The following is a 13,226-nucleotide window of genomic DNA, read 5'->3' as shown; positions in this document are numbered from 1 at the left end:
ACGAATACTTATAAACGTATCATCGTTTCCTAGCATATAGTTGCAGAATTGTTAGTGATGTTTTGATATATTAAGTTAATTTCATTATTATCGATAATTTATTTTCATTATTTGAGTAATTACTATTATACAGTAACTATTGTACTACTTATTCTCTTGTTTAAGTAAATTTCGCGCAATATTTCCCACAGAATGTTCAATGCACGCCATGGCTCGTACGTTGACAAAAGCTATTGATAATCGTTAAATAATTTAATACCGGTGAAGTTTAATAAGTTGTGGAATATATTGGTACAACTCGATGAAGAAAGTGTAGCGTGGTTATACACCTGAGGAATGTGCTCAAAATATTGTATTAAAGAGAAAAAAGTCTACTAAATGATCATCAACGTTTATGCAAAATTACTCTTAATAAGTGAAAAAAGTTATTACGGATTATTAATATCGTAATCTATCGTCCTCTTACCTATTACCTACTTTAATGTCTATCTCTATACACCAGCATGGTTCTTTATACTCTTCTATTTGATGTTATACTATTCTCTATTAACTTTTACTACAGAACGTATTGTTAATAGTGTTTTTAATGTACTAGAACATGGTCAGCTGTAGAAGAGCCACGCAAGTGTCACATCGAGATTTATATGAGAACAGATATTACGATTAAAAAGATAATGGGGATGCGTTTATGTCGCGAAGTAACGCGAGTTCTGACAATTATATGCAATTGCATAAACTTACGACTTTAAATTTTCCGTATCGTATTAATAAACAAAGTTTATTAATTTGTAAATATTAATCTCTCCACGTAAATCCCTTAAAATGTGTATCTAAGAGACTCATTTCTATTATTATACTCAGATATATAATTTAACGGTCAGATTGTTATAGATTAGTTTATATGCGAATTAAAATTAAACGGGACGAGTAAAAGTCATCCAGATGTTCACACAACACACTTCTCTTGCTCGTATAAATTATCGCAATAATTTTAATAGAATGAAAGAGAAGAGCGCGTGCTCGGTAGCAATATATTCAAGTGGCGCGTTTGTACTGTCGTTGTTTTCCCATCTCTCTCTGCTCAACTAGATATTACCTATAAATATACCTATACATTAGAATCCACGTTATCTTAGCTACTTGAAAACCTAATCACTTAATCAGATTCTTGTCTTGCTCAAAGAGACGCGGGCTCGGACGAAGCAACACACAATTATCTCTCGTATCCGGACTGTGTAATAAAATCGCTCAAAAGTTGGTGCCATAAGCAATATGGACAATATATTATTAAATGTGTTATAGTTACGCGCGTGGACTAACTACAGCTGGCCGGCTAAGTTCTGCTTTAAAAAAAAGCTCGATAACGAAACGCTTTGCGGTTGTCTTCTGCGAGTGATTGCGAGAGTTCTCAATATCATTCGCTTTCGATCGGCGATGCTTTATCGTAAAATTGCGTTTATAAAATATTCCGAAGTTGTCTACGCACAATAAACTTTGATGTTATCTTTAATTTAGACATAAAACTGATTTTTGCGATCAATTATATTGCGATTCGCGTAAGATTTTATCTCACGTAAAAACTCTCATTTCTTCAGAGAGTTTTTCTACCGTAAGGTGCTCTCGCAATTGTCTCTTGGCGGAAAATTGCAATGCGTTGTTTACATAATTAAGCACAGTTCAGTCAATTTCAAGTGCGATGTGGTATCGAGTTGCCGATAAAAGCCTAATTTAATCTGGAGCCTATCAAAGTGATATCACTTAATAACGAAGCGAGAGATAGAGAGAAAGACAGGTCCGTTGACGAAGAGGAAAACCCCAAAGGAGGCCTCCAGAACCCCTTACGAAGAAGCAACTCCGCCACATTAGTCTTCGTCGACGAAGAAACGGCACAAACGGCGCGGCGGATTATCTGCGAATGCGAGGAATTCGAGAATTCTCTCTTGCGTAAGCCTACGAAGGAAGATGCGCGCGAAATGTTAATGAAAATCACACAGAGAATTTATATCGTTATAGGTCTCTCCGCCAGTCAACTTTCATTATTGCCGCGAATTTGGCTATCTTGTATAATCGACGACTTCCGATCTGTCGGTTCGTTTAATCTAATAGATTTACTGATTCATAATCTAAGTGAGCTCAAATTTCAATAAATATTTATTTCTTCGACGAGCAACATAACTTCAGTGTATGTGGAATGTGAAAAATTCGAGAGAGAGCGAATTTCTTGAGAGTACTATTCAATTATTTCTATGAAATAATTGCGCGACGTAGAATTTTCGATTCCTCTTTGTCCAGGTAGGGGCCGCGTTCGCGAGTAGTCTGGCGAAGCGTTAAACAGAGGTGCGAGATAAGCGAGAAAACGGGCTCGAGTTATCGGGAGTTAAAGTCCGATTGTATTAGGAGCTAATTGCAAATCGAACGGCTTAGCCAGGTCAACGAGCGTCTGCGCATCAGTATTACGTTGAAGCGATATACTTGTATACATTAAACTAGTGATTACATTGCGCATACATATATACATACCATTTTATTTAATATATACATATATATATATATATTGAATATATGGAGAAGAGGCGATATTACTATTATACACATACATGCATATTAACTCAGATGGTAGCGTACGCGCATGTATGTGTCGCTGCGTACATACATATACGTACGCTCAATATATATTTATATATATATACAAAACTGAGTATGTGTGATGTACAGAGAGTCAGAGGGGCCGAACGGCCCGTACTTGCTGCGTTAAATGTCGATGTTGTTCGTTAAAAAAAAAAGAGAAAAAATACGGAAACCCCACGGCTTCTCTTGAATCGTGAGTGACGGGACTTCGGTATACAGATCAGCGGCAACTACGGAGAGAGAGAGAAAGAGAGAACACAGCCGAATACACAATCACAATATCAAAACAAAAGAAAAAGAAACGAGAAACCTGCGGTTTACTAACTCGCGATCCAGTTTTCGAGAGTACGCGCGAATGGGGAAAAAACGAAACCAAGAAATTATTTCACGCGAAACGCATCGAGGAGCAACCACTGACCGATTTACGCCACAGTCGTTGTCGATGGACAGCGTAATCAAAGAGGAAACGAGAAACGAGAATCAAAGGGAATGCTAAAAAAAAACGTTCTGCGTAGATCGACGATACATGTTAACGTATATAGACGTATATAAGCTTTTCGGCCGCTCGGATCGTCACAGGTCGGCCTGTCCAGCGATCCGTGTTAGAAAACGAGAAAATAAGGCGCAAGAGGAAATACCGAAAATCCTGCCTCACGACAGCATGAGCATTAAGTGTACCATTAAACTCTACTACTACGATGGGATAGGAAAGCGAAAATGTACGCGTGCACGAGTTGGTCCGCATGTGTTTTGCGCGCGTGTATATGTGTGTGCGTGTGTGTGTGAGAGAGAAAGAAAGAGCGAAAGAGGATAGAGGACGAGGAGTTTTAATACTGAGATGTGTAATTGAATAATCTAACCGTCGTTTATAAATGAATATATATTAAGACAAATACTGAATATATATAAAGTAAATATATATTATATATATTATTACTGCATTGCATAGATAGTATATATATTATATGTACGACGACACATACATATATATATGACTATTTTCTTCTATGAATATTGCGTATGTGAGATGAGTGCTATTTTCATTGTACGTCGGAAGACGCACCGCGGATCCGTAACGAGACGCGAAATACAACACGATCCACATGAGATTCTATAGATCGGAACCTTTCCAGCTTCTTTCTCGTGAGAGCAAATAATTTATCTGATATAGTATAAACGAATGTTTAAGACCATTTGAATTACTATTTTAATAGGAAAAGTGTAGAAGACAGTTCTTCGTAGATTTTCACTACGTAACGCTGTACTTCATTCAACTATAACGTACGTCCTCTCAAAAAATTTCATTGCCGCCTCCATACATCTTCCGAAAGTTTGGATCGATTTGGCGAATACGTTACACTGTCGCGAGATTATTGCTCTTCAATATCTTTGATATCTATGTTGTCCCCCGCGGCGCGTCTTGCGCCAGCTATCTCAACACCGAGCTATACCAAAAAGCAAATTAATAACAAAAAAAGACATGTATGATGTGTAAGCCAAGTGCCTTGTGTTCTGGTAACTAATCGTTGACTTTTAACTACGATATTAGGGGAAGTGAAAACGAGAGCGAGAAAGAATGAAAATGCGAGGGGATGAAGAACTTGTCAATATCAGCTTACGCAAGTGTAAGCGTGTTTTTTCGGTGGGGGACGAGGGAGGGATTCCTTTATTTTTAACTGGAAATGGAAAAGGAAAGCACAAGCGATACTGGGACATCCTATCCTATTCGATTCCCGAGAAGTGCTCTGCGTTGCAAATTCAACGAATCCAGTAGAATTAAACGAACTATATCTGGAAAGTATATTATTCTACAATGTTCTGTGAAAACATTGATCGCTTTGCAATTTGCTTAGCTAATTCACGAAATTCAAATATGTCGCGTTCTTTTTGGATCATTAATTGTTTGGAAAACCGACAGAAGTTAGTTTGTAATTCCATATTTATGAGAAGTGTCTGTGCTTCTAGTCCACCCTTATTGTCAACCATTAACAAGTGTAAGCAGATGCTAATATTGTGCCAAACAAAACTGATGATAGCCAACACGCGTACCTGGTTCTGCAATTTCAACTTTCAATCACACGTTCGATTTTACTAACTGGTTTTTTTCGCTTTTCCCACTGCCAATGTGCATCAGATATGTAATACAATTCTTCGACTGTTAATGAAATTATCTCGATGATTTTGCAACGCATTGGCGAGATATTGAAATCATTTAAATTAAATTTCCACTTCCACAAAAAACCCAGGCAATAATTCCCGAAAATCCGATTTCTATCCTACCTTTTCATTACGAAATCATAAGAAAGAATATCTGAATTCATACATTCTAGGAGGGGCACCTGCAATCTCATTTAGCTTTGATAATTTCCGTGATTATTAATAACGCGACACTTAATAATAGTAATCAGTAAATATATTATCAATAAAACAATTGTTAAGTGCAAATAAACTACAAATTTTTACTAACAATTCGATGAAGATTAATAATAGAACATGGAAGTATCGCTTCCTGTAAGAAGAATATATTAATAATTTTGAAATAAAATAGATAAAATATATCGTTGAGCGATAAAAATGGCCTTAAGATAAATCAAAATCGAAGGTATAATCACACATATATCACTCTACTGAAAATTTAATCACGGAAATAATATAAGCGAGGTGAGAATATTTGGCGTGGGTGTCACCGGGGGACATAACGCGTGCGAATTCGACAGCGGGACAAGTTAAGGACTACCCATTATCCTAACAACGGTTGTTAGTAGAGATACTTCTGCCGTAGCGCAGCCAAGGCCCCCATACGGGGTCTCTTTCATTCGAAGTGGGCACTGTTTGGTGTTGTGATAAGGGGCAAAAGTGGTAGAGCAACAACAAAGAAAAAAAGATATAGTCGCGAGTGTTACGTGCGAATGGGACGAGACAACCGAGCGAGGTGATCGAGTGCGGAGTGCGTGTGCGTTTCTTTCCAGCGATTCTTACACTTAACGTATATCTCTCAACTGTAAAACGCTAGCTATGTCTACAAGGAATTGATGTAAATAGTAGGTTTCGTTAGATAGCAAAAGTGTCGTGGCCGAGGGAGCTCTGCATCCATGACGCCCTGAGGAAACTGCCTCGCAATCTTGTTCATCAGTCGATAACGAACTAATTTACAAGTGGCCGCATAACCGCGTATTTAAGTTCCTCCAGTGACGTGTGATTATCGTTACAGATGCTGGTAATCGCGGAATATTCGCAAGAGAAACGACGTAAGTCTTAAATTAAAAATAAAAAAAGAAATTACGAGATAAAAGAGAATTTCTCCCAGTCCGAGATAGTCCTCTGAGATATTTTTGCAAGAAATTGGATTCCCGTCAGAGATAACGATATAACGAGATAATAATTAATGCGTATATAGAAGCTCGTGCCAAAATCTCGGTTAAAGGTGCTAATACCGTCTCCTATAGGTAATTTGCAAATTAATAATCTATAATTGATCGCGGCGAGCACTGGTGAAATTCTCTCGATTAACGCCGTGCGGCATTCCGCCTCATGGATGCATTGACGTGGATGGAAAAAGACCCTGAGCAGACAATCCTCCGTTAGTTAGTCCTTTAAGTGCGAGTTGTGCCACTGATCGCGGGTGTGAATGCTTACGGAAAGTATTAATTTATAAGATGCAGGTGTAGAGAAGGCCCTGAACGTGTTAGATTCCGTCATAACGATGTTTTTTCGTCTAGATAGAGTATAATGTGAACCTTTGTCGCACGGGCACGACAGTGGATACGAGCGTAGATCCATTATGCAACGCGATAATCGCGTGCCGACTCGCGGTGAAGCCACAAAATCAATGCAGTCTTACAATCTGTCGGTAAATAATTTGAAGCGCAATCACGCTTTGAATTTCTATACGATGCGGTTAGTTCTCTCTTTCATGAGCATTGCGAGATATGTGAAATTGTGTAAGATTTCATATATATATATATATAATTTGTCCTAACTAATAATTCGACGCTGGTATCCACGTCAGCTCGTTTGTGTTGCTCTTGTATTGTTAACGATTACTATATCTTCTTCCTAAATGATCTCCTGTGCAATCGGTGCTGTAACGAAGATTCAGTTGTACGAGCGTTGATTGACATTTACGAAGATGCGCTTTAATATGTATAACTTGCGCGATTACATTGAGGAACACTGTTACGAGGCATTTTCAACGTCATTCGACGAGGTGAGGCGGCGATTTACACAGCGGTGTGAGCCAATCTATCGCCAAGTCCAAACGCAAAGCGGCGCCGGTATACTTCCGACAACTAATGTCGCTAATTAATCGCGAGCGCGAGTACAATGAGTCTAATTTTATTGTATGTTAAATGTAACACAACATCCCGTAATTATTGTTATCGTTATTATTGCGGTGGCTTCCAGACATATGGCGACGTGTCTCAATGTACCGACCACCGTGACCGAAGCTGTGACGATGATTTTCACGGTATCGATCCCCGAATTTGCGTACTTATACCCGTTCCCCCTTGTATCTCGCGAAGATCCGGCGATAAATAACGATGCGCTTAAAAAAAAAAAATCAAAGCGAAAATTATACGATCAAGGGATATACGCTTTCTCACGAGAACGTCAATATGTCGGTGCTTACCATTTTTCTTACTACTACGTCGGCCTTTCGTCAACAATCAAACGGCGCGTCATGCCAGGAAATCAAACTGTATCGAGTCACACGTCACAAAGAAGTCGATATCGCTTCAAGCGTCATGTTCTCGCGTTAAAATATTACGGCTGGATTTGATAAATCGTGAAGAAGATCTACCTCCCTCGATCGTACCGATTAAGATCGTTCTCGCACGAGCGTTCTCGGCAAAAGCGAGGAAGACGCTCAACAATAATTACTGTGCCAAATTCATCAAGTAATCAAACCACTCAATCAAAAATCTCGAGGCAGCGAGAACCGGGTTAAATACCATAGATACAGCAAAAAAGATATGAAGAAGCGGCGAAAATCAAAATGCTATTCACAAATCGAGCGATTCGAGTGACAAGAAAGGGTTGATCTTATTTCTTCGCGAAATGAAAAATCATCGTAGATGTTCGCTACGGAAATTTTTAGACCACGGAAATCTTTTTGCACCTTTTCTGCGTAACAATGATATATTTCAAACTCGAGTTAGGCGTGCGATAGAGGAGGAAGAAAGATGGCTCGTTCGTGTTTACTCGTTTCGCTTGCTCGACACCGTTCGTTCACCCGGCTCGCCGAGAGCCCTTCGCGGACTTTCTCGCTCCTCAGCCACTGACCCTTTTTAAGATTTAAATACTTTTTAAGCGAGAAGACAGGAGAGAGAGGCGCTTCGTGGCCCGCAGCGGCGAACGTGTAGTATGCAATAATAACATGTATAAAGAGCATGGATTTTATATGTGTCGTACTCGTACATGGGAAAAAAAGCACCCTCACCTCCCCGATCCTTCTCACTTCTGATATTAATCAATTGAACGCGACTGCGTTGCGAGCTAATACTCGTCGTGCACGTGACGCAGAACCATCCTCGAGAGTCGCTCTCCTGATCCATTGAAATCATTCTCGACAATCAAAAGGATAATACTTGAGGAATCGATCCTTTGACGGAGACATATATCGCGAATTTTTACAGAACGATCTTATTAAAAATGCATATTCCCTCTAATCTGATGAATGTATCTTCATGTAAAATATGATCATTTGTTTATTACGATGCAATATTTCTTTTACTACCTCTGTTACTAAACGAAATTAAATTAAATTACATTCGGCGACAGATTCTCGAGGTGGTTTCACGCGGAGGAAGCGCGTCGAACTTTTTTTTCCATCCACGCGCTTCCGCGTGTCACACAGGTGCTGTTAATGATAATCAACGGATGGACATGTGTCGCATTGAAATGCAAGAATCACGGCTGAAGCTTCGAATAAAGAATGGATCCATCTAGGAGTTCTAGAGAATTAACGTCCCGCTCGCGTGTGTCCGCGACGGCGATGTCTCGCGAGGATTCTTCGTATACATTTTTAAGTAGCTCATTAAGTGGAAGCAGTATTAAGAATCATCAGCAAGCCATAGGTCTGCATTCTCACACTTAATTTAGCGGCGCATTTAATGCCCGAGTATCTTATTTCTGTACGACAACCGCGACTACGTGACGAGAAATGGATACGTGCATTTAGCGCCGAAAGTGCGCGATAACGATACGAGATACATTAGAGAATATACGTGCCATTAATCGTGACTAAGACGCAAAGCGATCGCGGAATTCGGTGTGATCGAGATGTCGAAGAGCAACCGGCGTTGTTAAAACGTCAATAGTCGAAGGAGCTACGGGCTGGCTTTACCGAAAGATTAATTTTAATCTCTGTTTAATGTCGTTTATGTCGCTTTCCAGAAATAAAAAGAGATATTACCGATACGGTTAAAACTAATTGGCGGTAAAACCAGCCTCTCTTGCGCTCGAAATCTGCGGACGAGAGACCCGAACCTGAAGAGATTTATCCTTCTAATTGCATCCGCTCGATGGGCTGGACGAGTATTTACTTAAAGACATACGCCAATTCTTCCCTTGACTCTCTGGTCGTTATCCTTCCGCCATATAAGGTATACATAATATAAATGTATATATTTATGATTGTCAAAGGTGTCCGCGCATATTTTTATGTATGTCAAGAATGAAGTTTCGCAGTCTGTACAGATGGATCGGTGTGTCGCTATCCGTGCTCGATGTCCTTCACTTTTGTATATAAAACTGTAAAAGAATATATCCCCCCTTGTCCTTCCCTATCAGCCATGAGCGCATACGTCCAGCCCTACAGCAGAAAGAGAAAAGAGCTCCCTAAGTATTGCTTAATTATCATTTGCTTTCCACGCGTCTCTTTTCACGCACGTCGTCCTTGAAAGAAATGAGAAGAGCGAGAAACGTCGAAAGGGGTTCAAAATCACGTTGTACTAATGAGTGCGAGAGCGGAAGAAAGAGCGAAGGAGTGACAAAACGAATATGAAGGAAACGGAGGAGGGCGAGATACGGACATCTGACATATCAAAATAATTCTTCTTGACAACCATATAGCAATACCTCTCCGCTCAATAGTAGAAAAATTTTTTAAAGAAAGAAAGAGAGAGAGAGAGAGAAAAAAAATGTAACAATCTTCCAACGCGTCTTAATCGGCGGCGGGAAGGCTCTTATGAACTTCGTGTCTCCAGTTAGAAGCTATAGATGAATTTAGATACGCTTAGCTTGATGCTTACGGTTGGAAAAAGAGTTGGGACGCGAGAGAAGCTTCTGAATTTCGTTGTCGATCGAATCTTTCGGAGATATTTAAAGATCTCACTATGTTCACGCTATCACGAGATAGTTACGTAAGAATTACTGACAATCTGACAGCTTCGATCGAGAACTAAATGCACAATTTGAGAAATTTTTGCTTGAGAATAGTGTCATCTTCTGAGGATACATCAGAAACGATTTCTTTCAGAGTCGCCAATTATGAAAATAATAATCAAAGCGAGAATCAAAAGAAAGGAAATCTATACATTCCTTATTAATTTTGCGAAATTTTAGACGTTGCTGTTGAAAGCTGCATTATATCACCTGTTAAGGTATCTCTTGCTACTGTATGAAGATAAATTTGAATCAAAAATGCCTCTGTGTGAATTTTATCAAATAACATTGTATCGCACACGCGTAACGATAATCATCCGTGAAATAAATACAAAGGCGACTCTAAATTCAATCGTTATCAATTAAAAGACATCACGAGAGCTATGAAAGTGTCAAGAAACACAACTGCGGATATTCCAGCATTTCTGAGCGTTTCTCGCAATTTGTATACATGGCCATTCGTGATACCTTCTACAAAATGGCATTAAGAACCCGAGGAAAGAGAGAGGAAGGAGAAATCCACCCACTATCTGTTTTGCATCGTGACGTAACAATCAAAATGCGAGAAAAGAAGATAGCAGAATCAAAATAAAAACGCTTATGAGACTTGAAATACATAGCGAAAGTAATTTACGGTAGATGAATAAGATTGGAGAGCGATTTCAAATAAAATCTTGTCGACTCTAATTCAATTTACTCTATTAGCTGTATGTATTGCTTCGGCACAGGATAGTTACTCTCACCAATATCTTTTTAAAAGCAAATCTCTTCAATTTTAATCCAATTCACTCGCCGTCGTTGTATGAAGATCACGTTAAAATCCCGATCTCAAAAACCGCAAAAATAATCTCTCTTTCTCTCTCTCTTCAGATATCTGTATCATTGCGTAGACTCGCGTATATGCGAGTATAGGTTCTCAAATGTCACGTGTTAAAAAGACGCGAACACCGACATACGTAATAAATAACTGAAAGGAAAGATAGATCGAAGGCAAACGCTATGAGCGGCACGGCGAAAATGCCTGCCAGGACACAGGACGACGAGACGTGTTCGCTAGATGCAAGGATACGTACTACAGTACAAGATAGGCAAAAAAAAACCGTTTGTAAGATATCGACTAGGTACCGATGAGAATTTCCCTGTATATTGGCAGTACGTCAGACAGATAATGTAAATGTATGAAAGATCTGTCCCCCCTTTTCCATCCCCTTCCCGGTCCCGCACCCGCTCCCTCGAGCCTTCGCGCCATCCTTTTCCTCCCTCTGTACGACGAGTGTAAAAAATATCATGTAATTAACACACCGATAAATATATTCGTATGTATATATTTATTATATATATATATATATAAATATTATATATATAAATATATATGTACACGCGCGTGCGCATATGGGCGCGTATACGTGCACGGCATGCACGCTCGATCGACGTATATGCGCGCTATGGCAAGATGATTGATTGTGAGTCATTTAAATAATTGTTATATGTATTTTCTATATATTATGATAAACTAATACAATGTGAGATATATACATATATATATGTATACATACATACATATATACGTGTATATATAATATATATTGAGATGACATTATGGTACTATTAACTATTAAGTGTAGCTAATTTAGAGACTAAGCGGGGATACTGTCCGCGCGGTCGCGCGCGATGAAAAGTTGGCTCGCTCTCTGCAGAGTCCAACGCTTTTTACAACACACTCTCCGCACATTACTAAGAAAGAGGAAAGAGAAACAAAAGGACGGAAAGAAGGAATTGCGTGCGAGGCCATAGGAAGCGGGGACACTCGAGACGCGCGGCGGCCACCACCCCGCGACCGTCTCCGACGACGAGGCCTCCTTTTTCTCGGAAATGCGAACGACCGAAAAGCGCGAGGTCGTATAAAGTGCCGGAGAAAAGAAGGAGAATAAAAATCGCGATACACGGATATCATGTTCGCGGGTCACGCTCGTCTCGGGTGTTCGCGCGTAAGATCGACGACACTCGGGAAAAAAAAGAACAAAAGCAAGAGATACACACACACACACACATATACACACATACATAAAAAACACACGCTGAGTGACGAAACCACAACGCGGAATTTGCGACAAAAAAATAATGTATTTTCTCACTCCCACTGCGCGAGGTGTATGTTCATCGCTACGTCTTATTTGGAACGAAAACCTAAATATTATATTATATATAAAATTACTGTATAATTGTAACGAAAATTGTTTTTCAAACGATATGGTATTTTTATTGTAGATATTATTATATAACAAATAAAATCATGATTCATTGTACCCATGCGCGTGATTATTTCCTTGCGACTATTTCTTTATCACCTTATTCCTTTCCTTGGTGAGATCTTTTGCGCGTTTCATTCGGCATTCGCAAAATCAACGATCTTCCGATATCTATCCTAATCGTTTCTTTGACGCGACTGATAGAAACGACTGTCTGATTCGTCTCAAAATTTATGAATACATCATACCTTTGGAAGATTATACTTAGATGCATCAGCCGCGGCGGAAGACGAGATGCGTAGAACTGCCATAACGTACAAGACGCACCAGAAGTCGGAAAAGCAGCGATGTTAGAATGACGACGGCGGCAGCGGAGGACGTAAAAATTAAGTACCTGAAAATACAGAAAATTCGTGAAAATGTGGCAAATTCTCGGAAATATTAATGGAATTCTCGAGATTTTACATAGTGCTACCTCCTCGCTGATTACGTTCTCCTTATTTTCGACTTTATCGATTTTCATGACTTTTAATTTTCACGGTTCGATATTCTACGATTCTCGGACATCTTGGAATTTTTAATAGCGCAACCTCCTTGCCGTTCGTACATCTACATCTCCCGCATTACCGAGCGACAAATAATATATATGCTCACCTTTTATGGCCGTTATTATTTAGCGGATACATATTTCATTATACCCCATTGCAAGTTAATTGAATAGGCGAATTGATACAGATAGATAGATATCCGCGATCCTTACTCGAAAACCAGTACCCGAAAATAGGATAACCGCTTTGTCGCGTTTACGCGTGCCAGATTCTTCGGTCAGGTAAGTCGTTCGAAATAATCGCGTTCTAGCACAATTCGTCAATGTACAGACGCCGGATCCATGTTTGTGCGATGATTAGATACCGTGATAAGTGACAGACGCAGAGGTAATTTAGATTTTGCTTACCAATTAAC

This window comes from Temnothorax curvispinosus, unplaced genomic scaffold (genome assembly GCF_003070985.1).
Source record: "Temnothorax curvispinosus isolate PA1 unplaced genomic scaffold, ASM307098v1 QBEX01002228.1, whole genome shotgun sequence".
NCBI lineage: Eukaryota > Metazoa > Arthropoda > Insecta > Hymenoptera > Formicidae > Temnothorax > Temnothorax curvispinosus.
Note: the sequence above shows the minus strand (reverse complement) of the source record.